The 15045-nt window shown below is 39.8% G+C and overlaps 1 pseudogene; it reads left to right on the top strand.

The window, feature by feature from the left end:
• The first annotated feature begins 11535 nt into the window (after nt 1–11535).
• On the top strand, nt 11536–12474 carry LOC145511112 (olfactory receptor 7G2-like; annotated as a pseudogene).
• The last annotated feature ends 2571 nt before the right edge of the window (nt 12475–15045 follow it).

Below are 15045 nucleotides of genomic sequence, written 5' to 3'. Positions count from 1 at the left end.
GCAGGAGACACGGGTTTGATCCCTGAGTCGGGAAGACCCCCTGGTGAAGGAAACAGCAACTCACTCCAGTATTCTTGTCTGGGAAATCTCTGATGGATTACAGTCCGAGTTACAAAGAGTCAGACACGACTGAACGACTGAGCACTCATATCTCCCTCTAGGTACAGGAAGTGCCCCTTTCATATGAGAGATTTTCCTCCTTCTCAGGGAGACAGAGGAGGATCATAATTTCCTTTTTGCATTGGCTGCTCCGGAAGCAACTTAATTTCAAACTGATCAATAGATCATTGCAGTATGCTTTGTGGCAACCCATCCTGATCCCCAGTAGAGGTATCTGAAGAGGTCAGCACTTAAAAAATATTCTGTCATAGGTTTTGAATAAGAATTTGAATCATTACTGGAGTAGTTGGGTATTGGTGAAGCACAATCCTAATAAAATTTAATGATTTTATATTCTATTTTATGTAGGAGAGGTAAAAGCCTATTATATCCCAAGAAATTCATTTGCAGAATGAAAGGAAATCCAAAAATGTGTCTTAGTCCACATGATAACTTTCTTTTAAAATGTTTATTTATTTATTTATTTATTTTTAGCTGTGCTAGGTGTTTGTTGCTGTGTACAGGCTTTCTCTAGTTGCAATAAACAGGGACTACTGTCTAGTTGTGGTAGACAATTTCTCATTGGGGTGGCTTCTCCTGCTTCAGAGCACGGGCTCTAGGGTATGTGGGCTTCAGTGGCTGCAGCACATGGGCTCAGTAGTTGTGGCATGGGCTTAGTTGCTCTGTGGGATGTAGGATCCTCCTACACCCAGGGATCAAACCTGTGTCCCCTGCATTGGCAAGCAGACTCTTGTCCGCTGCATCACCAGGGAAGTCTTCTTTCTTTCTTTCATTCTCTCTCTCTTTCTCTCCCCTTCTCTCTTTTTAATTTTTGTGAGTCACTATTTTTTTAAATAATTGAACATTGTAGATTCTATTTAATGGAAATTGATGAGTCCCTTAGAAAGTGACACAGAGGCATACAAACTCTGTTTCATCTTTTGTTTAGTCCAGCAAGACATTGCTGGAAGGAATGAAAAACCAATCAGGAAAACGCCCAGTGCGTGAAAGTTTTATAGCCCACACTCTGTTTCTGAGAACTAAGGAAAGGTCTATCAGTATCCAACAGAGATTTTTGTTCTTGTACCCTATTCTGTGTAAGGAAGGGAAAGTCTCTGAGGAACTTAAAATAGATAAGTCTCAGTTGTTTCCCTATAGGCAGTCAGAATCCACTAGCATAAAAAAATGTAAAATGTTGTCTCTGGCTTCCCTGGTGGCTCTGTGGTAAAGAATCTTCCTGCAATACTAGAGACACTCGATCCGTGAGTTGGGAAGATCCCCTGGAGAAGGAAATGGTGACCCACTCCAGTATTCTTGCCTGGAGAATTCCATGGACAGTGGAGCCTGGCGGCTACAGTCCATAGGGTTGGAAAAGTCAGACACGACTGAGCAACTGAACAACAACAAAATATTCTCTCAGGATCTAGGGAAAACCAAACCTCAGATCACCGGTTATTTTAGTTAAGTAACTGGTACTTAGCCTTGCTGCTGCTGCTGCTGCTAAGTCACTTTAGTCGTGTCCGACTCTAAGGATAATAATAATAATAAAACTACCTAAAATTTAATTTGCTTTAACTCTAATGCCCCTATCACACATCTAGGCACATGTTAAAATCCATTTTCTTCCATTCTTTGTCAATACAGTTGTATCAACTGGATATCAATTTAGATGGCAACATTGAGGATCAGAGATGTTAAGGACTTGCTCAGAGTCGTTCAGATAATAAATAGACAGACAAGATTCAAACTTAGATTGTGGGTCTCTGAGGTCCATGCGCTGAACTTGTTTACTCTGTTTCCCCACACTTCAGAGAGTTTAAGCAGAGAATCAGAAGTCTCTCCCAGGCTTTCTAAAGTACACATTTCTTGTTTCCTGCCTCAGAATACCAACCAACACCCTGACGCCATATTCCTTTAGAGATCAAGAGGGTATAAATTACAAGAATAAAAGAGCAAGTGGACAGGGAAGCAAAATCCAAGAACATGGACAAGAGAGAGAACTGCCTTGAATTGCATGAGCTCATTCTTCCCGGAACCCCCACCTCCACCTTCCTTCCTGTAGTTGTTCAGCAGGTACCACCACTGCTTTCCACTGTGTCTACCATGAACCCCTAAAGGGAAGAGCCCAGTGAGCAGGACGTCTCTGCCTGGGATGAAAAGGAAGAGTTTGCTTTTTGTTGTTTTTGTTTATAGTGGCTAGGAAAAGCATCTTAAAGATGTCTCAAATCCTAAAACATTTTAAAAGGTTGATTTCTCATCAAATCCAACCCTCTTAAGAACAACTGATAAATTTAGGACCAAAGTCAGGTATCAAACTCTAAGCTGGCCTTCTTATGCCAGCGTAGGAGTTTTTCAAGTCTGTATTTCTTTATAGAGAGTTTGCATTTCTCCTACATTCAGTCCTGGAATGCAGGCTGTATTAGCAGAGGAGGATATTTTCTAGGTGCCTTATGTATAGAGTTTCACTGTCTTCATTCAAATCTGACTTTACCCCCTTTTCCACTCCATGGCCTGATAAAAATTTCATAAAAATATTGTGTTCCTATCCTCAACTGTAAAATGATGCGAATGCATGTTGTGGGAGAGGTAATGCAGATAAAAGGAAATAAGCAACAGAAAAATTTAGCTTGGCTCCCGGCAGCTGGATTCCAAAGTAAAGGTTTGTGATACTATGGTTCCTGATATCATTTTCATCACTATCATCTTCATGATCATCTGGAGTGCTTAAGCACAGTTTAGAGGGACCTATTTCTTTGTCAGGTAGAAAAGATGGGAATGGAAGACAGTAAGCATGGGATGAAATAGAATTTTAAATAAACAATATTGTAGAGCAATTGTCCTTCAATTGAAAAAATAGAAATAAAAAAAAAGAATTTTAAATAAGAGTTCTATGATCCCCAACACTCACAACAAATCAGCTTCACAAGCCTTTGACCTTATCTATGTATTTTGGTGCCCTCCCACTGGCTATCTCAACTGTCCCACTGCCTGGCCAGTGATCAAACAAGGCTCCCCCATCCTTCCTGCATTCACTGTCTCCCACTGCACTTGGCACTCTCTGGGCTGTGCTATTTCTCTGCTGGACCAGGACTGAGGATTACAAATTGGCTGCCCCTCTCCTACCTGCTGTTGGATGAGGGCTGAGGCTGTGTCCTCAGGACTGGCAGCAAGGCAGACTCAGCAATGGAACTTCTGGTGCAGACCACAACTCTGGGAAGCTGAGATACACAGGTATGGGACTCACTGGAATGGAGCTGGCTATTTGAAGGGCTGGGAAGCACAGGCTAATTATTTACAGTGGTGCAGCCTCGAGGTCTCCATGCACATAGCAGATAATTAGACAAATTGGTCCATGGTCTCCCAGACTCTATGGATTTGCTAATTTAATGGAGGATGAAAATTTCAAAAGTAAGTATTAGTAAGGCTCTAGATCCTTCCTCTTTTCACAAGGAGACTGACCTCTCTCCTTATCTCTGATGTCCAAGTTGTTTATCAAAAATTTCAAAATTTCCTTTTTAAATATATATATAATTTTTCAGATTCTTTTTCATAATAGATTTTTATAAGACATTGAATATAGCTCCTATGCTATACAGTAGGTTCTTGTTTATTTTATATACAATAGTGTGTATATGTTAATCCCAAACTTCCAAATCTCTCCCCTTTCTTACCCGTTTAGTAACCATCACTTTGTTTTTTGTGTCTGTGAGTCTGTTTCTGTTTAGTAAGTAAATTCATTTGCATCATTTTTTTTAGATCCTTCATATGAGTGATGTCATATGATACTTGTCTTTCTCTAACTAGCATGCTTCACTTAGAATCATGATCTCTAGTTTCATCCATGTTACTGTGAATGGCATTATCGCATCCTTTTCTTTGACTGAGTAATATTCCATTGTACATATGTACCACATATTCTTTATCCATTCATCTATTGATCAATATTTAGGTTGCTTCCATGTTTTGGCTAATGTAAATAGTGCTGCAATGAATATTGGAGTGGATGTATCTTTGGAACCATGATTTTCTCTGAATATAGGCCCAGAAGTAGAATAGCTGAATCACACATTAGCTCTATTTTTAGATTTTCTAAAAAAAATTTTTGGAGTATAATTGATTTATAATACTGTGTTCATTTCTGCTCTACCGCAAAATGAATCAGTTATACATATGCATATATCCAATTTTTAAAAGATTTTTACCTCTTTCCAAAGCAGAAATAGAGAAGCAAGTGGACAGAGAGCAGAAAGGGAGGGAGGGACAAACTGGGAGGTTGGGATTGACATATATACACTATCATGTGTAAAATAGATAGCAAGTGGGAACCTGCTATAAAGCACAGGAAAATCAGCTCGGTGTGATGACCTAGATGGGTGGGATGGGCAGTTGGGAGGAAGATTCAAGAAGGAGGTGATATATGTATATATATAGCTGATTTACTTCATAGTACAGCAGAAACACAACATTGTAAAACAATACTTCAATAAAAATAAAATAAAATTGATTCCAAAATTTTATTGATATTTTCCTATACCATATTAAAAACAACTTTTAAAAATATTTATTTTTGACTGTGCTGGATCTTCATTGCTGTGTGGGGTTTTCTATAGCTGCAGCAAGCAGGGGCTACTCTCTAGTTGTGCGCAGGCTTCCACTTTTGTGGCTTCTCTTGTTGCAGAGCACAGGCTCAATGTGCCTGGGCTTCAGTAGTAGTTGCAGCACTTGGGCTCAGTAGTTGCGGTATGTGGGCTCTAGGGTCTGCTAGCATCTGTAATTGTGGCACACAGGCTTAATAATTGTGGTTCGTGGCCCCTAGAGCACGTGGGCTTCAGTAGTTGCAGTTCACAGGTTCTAGCTCATGGGCTCAGTAGTTGTGACTCATGGGCTTAGTTGTTCTGCAGCACATGGAATCTTCCCAGAACAGGGATCAAACCTGTGTCCCTTGCATTGGCAGGCGGATTCTCATCCACTGTGCCGCTAAAGAAGTCCTCTACTTCTGTTTTGTAAATAAGTTCACTTGTACCCATTTTTTTTAGATTCCACATATAAGCGTTATCGAGTGGTATTTGTCTTTCTGTGTCTGACTTACTTCACTCAGTAAGACAAACTCTAGATCCATCCATGTTATTGTAAATGACTTTATTTTGTTCTTTTTTATGGCTGAGTAACATTCCAATGTATATATGTTCCACATCTTTATCTATTCTTCTGTTGGTGGACAATTAGGTTACTTCCATGTCCTGGAAGGTGTGCTTCCCTGGTAGCTCAGTCGGTAAAGAATCTGCCTGCAGTGCAGGAGACCTGGGTTTGATCCCTGGATTGGGAAGGTCCCCTGGAGAAGGAAATGGCAACCCATTCCAGTATTCTTGTCTGGAAAATTCTACGGACAGAGGAGCCTGACGGGCTACAGTCCATGGGGTTGCAAGAGTCAGACACAACTTAGCAACTAAACCACCACCACCATATCCTGGCTATTGTAAATAGTGCTGCAATGAATATTGGGGTGCATATGCCTTTTTGAATTATGGCTTATCAGGGAACGTGCCCAGGAGTGAGATTGCTGGGTCATATGGTAGCTCTATTTTTTAGTTTTTAAAGGACTCGTTATACTTTTCTCTATAGTGGCTGTATCAATTTACATTCCCACAAATGGTGCATGAGGGTTCCTTTATCTTCACACCCTCTCTGGCATTTATTGTTCATAGATTTTGTTGATGATGGCCATTTTGACCTGTGTGAAGTGATAACTCATAGTCTTTACTGCATTCCTCTAATAATTAGTAATGATAAGCATCTTTTCATGTGCCTTTCAACCATTGAGCTGTTGTTATATTTTGGAAATTAATCCCTTGTCTGTTGCTTCATTTGCAAATATTTTATCCCATTCTGAGGGTTGTCTTATTGTTTTGTTTATGATTTCCTTTAATATGAAAAGTCTTTTGAATTTAATTAGATCTGCTTATTTACTTTTTCAGTTTGCATTACTCTAGGAGGTGGATGAAAAAAGATCTTGCTGCAATTTCTGTCAGAGGATGTTCTGCCTATATTTTCCCCTAAAGAATTTTATTCCTGCCTTACATTTAGGTCTTTAATCTGTTTTAGTTTATTCTTGTGTAGGATGTTAGGAAGTGTCCTAATTTCATTCTTTTACATGTAGCTGTCTAGATTTCCCAGAACCACTGAAGAGACTTTCCGCTGTTGTATATTCTTTCCTCCTTTGTCATAGATTAGGTGACCACAGAGGGTGTGGATTTATCTCTGGGCTTTCTATCTTGTTCCCTTGATCTGTATTCCTATTTTTGTGCCAGTAACATACTGTCTTGATTACTGTAGCTTTATAGTATAGTCTAAACTCAGAGATCCCAATTCTTCCAGCTTCATTTTTCCTTCTGCAGATTGCTTTAGCTATTCGGGGTCATTTGTGTTTCCATAAAAATTGTAAAATTATTTATTCTGATACTATGAAAAGTACCATTGATAATTTGATAAGGATTGCATTGAAACTATAGGTTGCTTTGAGTAGTATAGTCATTTTCACAATGCCGATTCAAGACACAGACCACAGCCAAAAAGAAAGAGCAAAAAAAGATGTGGGGAGGGGACACAAATAAACAAAACCTAAGATAAATAGCAAAGACAAAAACAAATAAACAGCAGCAAAAGAGTTAAAAAAAGAAAAAGAAAACAAATGGGGAAGCAAAGCCCAAGACAAATGGTAAAAGCAAAACTAAATAAATAAAAACAAAACCATATGACCCAGCAATCCCACTACTATGCATATACCCTGAGGAAACCAGAATTGAAAAAGACACATGTACCCCAATGTTCACTGCAACACTATTTACAACAGCTAGGACATGGAAGTAACCTAGAAGTCCATCAGCAGATGAATGAATAAGGAAGTTGTGGTACATGTACACAACTGAATATTCAGTTCAGTTTCTCAGTCGTGTCCGACTCTTTGCGACCCCATGAACCACAACATGCCAGGCCTCCCTGTCCATCACCAACACCCGGAGTCCACCTAAACCCATGTCCATTGAGTCAGTGATGCCATCCAACCATCTCATCCTCTGTCATCCCCTTCTCCTCCTGCCCTCAATCTTTCCCAGCATCAGGGTCTTTTCAAACGAGTCAGCTCTTCGCATCAGGTGGCGAAAGTATTGGAGTTTCAGCTTCAACATCAGGCCTACTAATTAACACCCAGGACTGATCTCCTTTAGAATGGACTGGTTGGATCTCCTTGCAGTCCAAGGGACTCTCAAGAGTCTTCTCCAACACCACAGTTCAAAAGCATCAATTCTGTGGCTCTCAGCTTTCTTTAGAGTCCAACTCTCACATCCATACATGACTACTGGAAAAACCACAGCCTTGACTAGATGGACCTTTGTTGACAAAGTAATGTCTCTGCTTTTCAATATGCTGTCTAGATTGGTCATAACTTTCCTTCCAAGGAGTAAGTGTCTTTTAATTTCATGGCTGCAATCACCATCAGCAGTGATTTTGGAGCCCAGAAAAATAAAGTCAACCACTGTTTCCACTGTTTCCCCATCTATTTGCCATGAAGTGATGGGACCAGATGCCATGATCTTAGTTTTCTGAATGTTGAGCTTTAAGCCAACTTTTTCACTCTCCTCTTTCACTTTCATCAAGAGGCTCTTTAGTTCTTCTTCACTTTCTGCCATAAAGGTGGTGTCATCTGCATATCTGAGGTTATTGATATTTCTCCTGGCAATCTTGATTCCAGCTTGTGCTTCCTCCAGCCCAGCATTTCTCATGTTGTACTCTGCATATAAGTTAAATAAGCTGCTGCTGTTGCTGCTAAGTCGCTTCAGTCATGTTCGACTCTGTGCAACCCCACAGACAGCAGCCCACCAGGCTCCACTGTCCCTGGGATTCTCCAGACAAGAATCAAGAATACTGGAGTGGGTTGCCATTTCCTTCTCCAGGACACCTTCCCAACCCAGGGATTGAACCCAGGTCTCCTGCATTGCAGGGAGATTCTTTACCATCTGAGCCACCAAGGAAGCCCATTATCGGTCAATTATATCTCAATTTAGTTGGGAAAAAATAATAATACCAACACATTATTATATTTTAATATTAATATTAAAGTAAGTCTCTTGTAAGTAGCATATAGGTGGGTCTTGTTATTTTGTTATTTTATCCAATAAGCCACCCTATGTCTTTTGATTGGTGTATTTATTTCATTGACATTTAAAGCTATTGATAGGTATGTTGCTGTTGTTTAGTAGCTAAGTCATGTCTGAGTCTTTTGTAACCCATGGATGGTAGCCTGCCAGGCTCCTCCATCCAAGGGATTTCCCAGGCAATAATACTGGAGTGAGTTCCCATTCCTTCTCTTAGGGTTCTTCCTGAGCTACTTGGGAACCCCTTTGACAGGTATGTACTTATTGCTATTTTGTTACTTGCTTTCTGGTTGTTTTTGTAGTTCTCTGTTCTTTTCATATTCTCTAAGTTTCTTCCCTTTCAGTGTGATGTTTTCATTTAGTGACATACTTGTGTTCCTGTCTATTTTTTGGTATCAATAATCCAGCCACCAAACCATCATGTAGCTTGGTTCAGTTCTGTCTGGGAGGCTTCTTTTGAAACTTTCTGTTGCTCTAAGCTCACAGTCATGGTTTCAAACAGTGTCCACAACTCTTATGTTCACTCTCATTTCTCAGGAACAAATCTCCACTTGTGCTTTAGTTTTTAAAATTTTGTATCTCTTTTGTTTTTCTGTTATTTTATGTGTTTGAAGGAAATGATCCCACTGCTGGGCATACACACTGAGGAAACCAGAATTAAAAGAGACACGTGTACCCCAATGTTCATTGCAGCACTGTTTACAATAGACAGGACATGGAAGCAACCTAGATGTCCATCAGCAGACGAATGGATAAGGAAGTTGTGGTGCATATACACAATGGAATATTACTCAGCCATTAAAAAGAATACATTTGAATCAGTTCTATTGAGATGGATGAAACTGGAGCCCATTATACAGAGTGAAGTAAGCCAGAAAGAAAAACATCAATACAGTATACTAATGCATATATATGGAATTTGAAAGATGGTAATGATAACCCTATACACGAGACACAAAAAGAGACACAGATGCATAGAAGAGTCTTATGGACTCTGAGGGAGAAGGTGAGGGTGGGACGTTCTGAGAGAATAGCATTGAAACATGTATATTATCATATGTGAAACAGAACACCATTCCAGGTTCGATGCATGAGACAAATACTCAGGGCTGGGGCAATGGGATGACCCAGAGGGATGGGATGGGGAGGGAGGTGGGAGAGGGGTTCAGGATGGGGAACACATGTAAACCCATGGCTGATTCATGTCAATGTATGGCAAAAACCACTACAATATTGTAAAGTAATTAGTCCCCAACTAAAATAAATAAATTTATTAAAAAATAAATAAATAAATAAAAATAATAAAAAAATAAATAAATAAAATAAAATTTTGTATCTCTTTTGTTTTTCTGTTATTTTATGTGTTTGAAGGAAATGAGGTTAAAGTAGTAAGGGATGAGGTTACAACACTATCTTGTTTCCTGTTGGTTTTACTATATCCAGAAAATTGTAGGTTAACACATTTCATACAGTAGCAGTGAACAATAGAGGAAATAAATTGCTGTGTGCATGTTAAGTTGCTTCACTCATGTCTGATTCTTTTCGACCCTGTGGACTATAGTTTGCAGGCTCCTCTGTCCACCTGAAAGGAGATCAGTCCTGGGTGTTCATTGGAAGGACTGATGTTGAAGCTGAAACTCCAATACTTTGGCCACCTGATGCTAAGAGCTGGCTCATTTGAAAAGACCCCGATTCTGGGAAAGATTGAGGGCAGGAGGAGAAGGGGATGACAGAGGATGAGATGGCTGGATGGCATCACCGACTCAATGGACATGGGTTTGGGTGGACTCCGGGAGTTGGTGATGGATAGGGAGGCCTGGTGTGCTGTGGTTCATGGGGTCGCAAAGAGTCGGACATGACTGAGCGACTGAACTGAACTGTCTATGGGATTCCCCAAGCAAGAATACTGGAGTGGGTTGCCATGCCCTCCTCCAGGGGATCTTTCTGACCCAGGGATTGAGCCCATGTCTCCTATGTCTCCTGCATGGGTAGGCAGATTCACAGGCACATGAAAATATTGAATTCTTTAAAGATGAAAGATAGTTTCACTAATATTAATATGGGATACCAACCCCACTTATTAGATAATGGGTAAAAATCTAACTAAATGAACTGAGAGTATGCTTGCACACTAGTGTTTTGCCTTGATCCTGTAACCTCTTAAAATTCTATGAAAAACTTAGAAATGGACACGAGCAGAAAAGTAGACAGTGCACACTTGGCCTCGCAAAGTCAGGAAAGCAGCCATTTCCCATGTAGAATCTTAAGTATTTGTACTCTCATGGGATCACAGAAACATCAAATTGCTTGATTAATAAGGAGCTTTGGAAATTGAATCTATAGGGTTCAAGACTGCAATCTATCTGTTATCATTTCTATCCACAGTCCTTTCTTTGGATATAAGTAAGCAACACACAGACTCCTACCATAGATGATCTTTCCTGCCCAGGAGCTGGTGACTCACTCAGACCCTTCTCTTCTGAAGGACAGATCTTTGGTTTGGGATATCACAGATGTGAGACATCATTTCACTGCGATGCCAGCCAGGCAACCTAATGATCCTTAGTGAATGTTTGGAAATGAGAACAGGTGTTTGGGTACAAGTTTATCCTGAGAAAGCTATAAAAAGAGTACACACATCAGATGATTAGAACCAAGTCACTGTTCATAACATGTCATCTTCACACTTCTTTTTTATTTTGCACCAATAATTAAGCATCTCTGATTTATGAATACCAATATTTTTAAAAACCAACCAAGTGGTAACCTTTTCTAGAACTGTTTATACTTGGCTGTCATCAGCCTTGGATTTTTTTTGTTGTTTCTCAGTCACTTAGTCATGTCTGACTCTGAAACCCCATGGACTGCATCATGCCAGTTTCCTCTGTCCTCCACTATCTCCTGAAGTTTGCTCAAATTCATGTCCATTGAGTCAGTGATGCTATCTAACCATCTCATCCTCTGCCACCGTCTTCTCCTTTAGCCTTCAGTCTTTCCCAGCATCAGGTTCTTTTCCAATGAGTCAGCTCTTTGCATCACATGGCCAAAGCATTGGAGCTTCAGCATCAGTCCTTCCAGTGAATATTCAGGATTGATTTCCTTTAGGATTTTTTTTACATTACAGATAAATATGCATGCATAAGGCTTTCCTTCCCCTCCCCACTCCTTTAGTCTCTTTCCATTCCCGAGATGGTTTATGCTTCTTGTGACACTACTGCTGCTTCCCTGGTGACCACACATTTTATTGTCTTGTTACCACGTCTTCTTCAACAGATTCATCAACATCATGGAACCCAGAAACCAAACAGCTGTTTCTGAATTTCTTCTCATGAGACTGACAGAGGATGAAAACCTGAAAACCATCTTATTCAACCTGTTCCTGTCCATGTACCTGGTCACTGTCCTGGGAAATGTGCTCATTATCCTGGCTGTCATCTCTGACTCCCACCTCCATACCCCCATGTACTTCTTTCTCTCCCATCTGTCCTTTACAGACATTGGTTTAAGCACAACCATGATCCCAAAGATCCTGGTGAACATGCAAGCACAGAGTCAAAGCATCACTTACATGGGTTGCCTCACTCAGATCTGCTTTGTCCTGATTTTGGTTTGTTGGTAAAGTTTTCTCCTTGGAGCAATGGCCTATGACCGCTATGTGGCTATTTGTCACCCACTGAGGTACACAGTCATCATGAACCCCCACCTCTGTGTTATGCTGACTCTACTCTCCTTGTTCATTAGCATTGGGAATGCCCTGCTCCACACTCTGATGGTGCTGCCACTATCCTTCTGCAAGGACCTGGAAATCTCCCTCTTCTTCTGTGAAGTTGTTCAGGTCATCAAGCTTGCCTGCTCTGATACCCTCATTAATAATACTCTTCTTTATTTTGCAATTAGCCTATTAGGTGGTATTCCTGTTTCTGGAATCATTTTCTCTTATACTCAAATAGTCTCCTCTATTTTGAGAAAGTCATCAGTGGGTGGAAAGTATAAAACTTTTTCTACCTGTGGGTCTCACCTCTCAGTTGTGTTCTTATTCTATGGGACAGGTTTTGGAGTGTACATTTGTTCTGCAATTCCTGACTCTCCCAGGAAGACTGCAGTGGCTTCATTGATGTACACCGTGGTCACTCCCACAATGAACCTGTTCATCTACAGCCTGAGGAACAGAGACATGAAGGAAGGTTTGAGGAAACTCTTCAATAGAGTACCTTCTATTCTATGATTGTGTCATTTTCTAGTTCTCTTATGTTTGACATAAACTTTCCATCCTCTAATATAAGGTTTTGGTTAGAGCCAATAAAAGCTGAATCTGAGGCAGAGGTTCATGGTATAGTAATTTTGTGGGGAACGTTCCCAGCACTAGGGATATGGAAAAAGATGGGTAGGTCAAGGAAAGAATTTAAACAAGTCTATGGTCATGCAGAAATAGATTCTGCCTGATTCCTTGGATGACACCATGTAAATTGTACTCCAGAGTAAAGCCTACTTACAAGACATTGTGGTTGATCTTTCACACCTCAGTTCAGGAAACTTAAAGACCGATCACTGGTAAATTGGGCATATGTTAGGCAACATTAGCATCCATATCACTCGACTTCATCATCCATAAAATTTTGTGATTAGATTATCTCAGCAGTTTGAAATGATTGTGGAATATTTGAAATTGATCAGTGAGGAAATTTTTCTTTCTAATAAAAGAAAGAAATCCTGGCTCTTAATATGCTCAAACAATAAAGATGATTATCTTTCATCACAAGGATTTCAGAGGCAAGAAATGTGCAGGAGCAGGAAATTAGAGATTCATTCACTCCTCCATGAAGAGGCTTCATGTTAGGCTGATTCCCCTCGTGGACTCAGATGGCTGAAATAGATGCAGACATATCTAGACATGATTAGTGGAGACAAATAAAACTGACTGTCCTTCAATGAGTCAGTTGTTAATTGAAGTTCTATTTATAATAGATATTTCCATGGCATCACCCATAAGGTATTACCTTCAATCTTATCATTGAGAAATGGATCATATGCCAGCTAATTAATCCAATTCCTGATATTGGGAATTAATTATTCTTGAGCCTTATGCTTGCCATTTGTAGTCTAATTACTGCTGGAAAGTTAATCTCTATAAGAACAATAAACACTTAGGACAATGCCTTAATAAAATTTAAGTAGTGTTGTTGTGTTTCATAAGTTTCCTATACCCTTGAGTCCTTGTATTTTTTCCATTGCTTCAGCAATTTGATTTTTTTTTTTTACTTTTTATTGTGGACCACTTTTAGAGTCTTTACTGAATTCATTACAGTATTGCTTCTGTTTTATGTTTTGGTTTTTTTGGCCACAATGCATTTGGGATCTTAGCTCCCCAAGCAAGTATTGAATCCCCATCACCTGCATAAGTCTTAACCACTGGGCTGCCAGGGAAGTCTTTGATTTGTTTTCTTTAATTATTATATTTATCAGGTTTTCCCCCACTGGTTTGAGTAATATAATAAAATAAATCATTGTTCTGTAGGCAGGGAAAAAGTTTTTAATCTTCCTCTGGCATCTTATTTGCTTTGAAACTTTTTCATTGGCTTATTCCTAAGAATGTATCTGTTTTCACTTCTCTTCCTAGTCATCTTTTTTATTTTTAGTTTTTTTTTAATTATAAGTTATTTATTTTTTAACTGAAGGATAATTGCTTTACAGAATTTTGTTGTTTTCTGTCAAACATCAATAAGAATCAGTCATAGGTATACATATGTCCCCTCCCTCTCAAACCTCCCTCCCATCTCCCTTCCCATCCCACCCCTCTAAATTGTTACAGAGCCCCTGTTTGAGTTATTGCTATGTTTCTTACACATTCTGGTAGAGTCAACACAGAGGAACATCACTGAATAAATTTAACTGTGTCATGGATGTCTTAGTGTATTGGGTTTAGTCTTAGGGCTCTCATGGAAAACTGTTTCATGTGTCTTTATGAGGAAAGTTATTTTATGGAGAACTGCTTTCCTTTGACAAGATGTTGAGAGTAAGATAAGAGAGGACAAAAGGGAAGTAGATAAGATTAGTGAGATCACCCTCCCAGAAGGACAAAAATTTGAGGCCATCAGTCAGAACCACATGTGGGTGAAGGGGAAGAAACAGTGGAACTGTCAAGGGAGAGTCCAGGGAGTGGTGAAGAACTTTAAAAAGGTGAAGAACCTTGTTCATTGTAGATTGTGCTTAGTTGCATCTGACTCTTTGTAACCCTTCAGATTGTAGTGTGCCAGTCTCCTCTGTCCTTGAGATTTTTCAGGCAAGAATACTAAAGTGGGTTGCCATTCCTCCTCCAGGGGAATCTTCCCGACCCAGGGATCAAGCCTGTGTTTCCTCAGTCTCCTGCATTGCAGGCAGATATCTTTACCCACTGAGCCACTGGGGAAGCCAGAGGGGTAGTTTTACTTTCAGCGCCACATCTGGGAAACAGCTCCCTGCTTGGCACTCTTATTAACTCCAGAGCTTCCTTCATTTGAGGTCCACAGAACAGCTGCAGATTTGAATAACGTTAGACCTTAGTTCATACTGAGAGTTCCCTGATCTTTAGCAAGAACTGTGGATTTCGATCCTCAGGGAAATGGGGCATGTGAAGGATGAGAGAATTTTTAATAAACACCTTATGAGACTATGATGACCTGAGATGCATAACTTTCGTATGAGGACATGGGGAAATACATTATCATTACATTTAGAATTAGGAATATGGAAGGATCTTTCCTCAATTTTGCTCATTAAAGTAGCAAAAAGTCTATGTGTAGTTCTTCGAGAATGGTAA

The sequence above is a fragment of the Giraffa tippelskirchi genome, chromosome 6, assembly GCF_054371585.1.
Source record: "Giraffa tippelskirchi isolate mGirTip1 chromosome 6, T2T-mGirTip1v1.2.pri, whole genome shotgun sequence".
Classification (NCBI taxonomy): domain Eukaryota; kingdom Metazoa; phylum Chordata; class Mammalia; order Artiodactyla; family Giraffidae; genus Giraffa; species Giraffa tippelskirchi.
The sequence above is the reverse complement of the archived record's forward strand: the minus strand, read 5'-3'. Positions and strand labels throughout refer to the sequence as shown.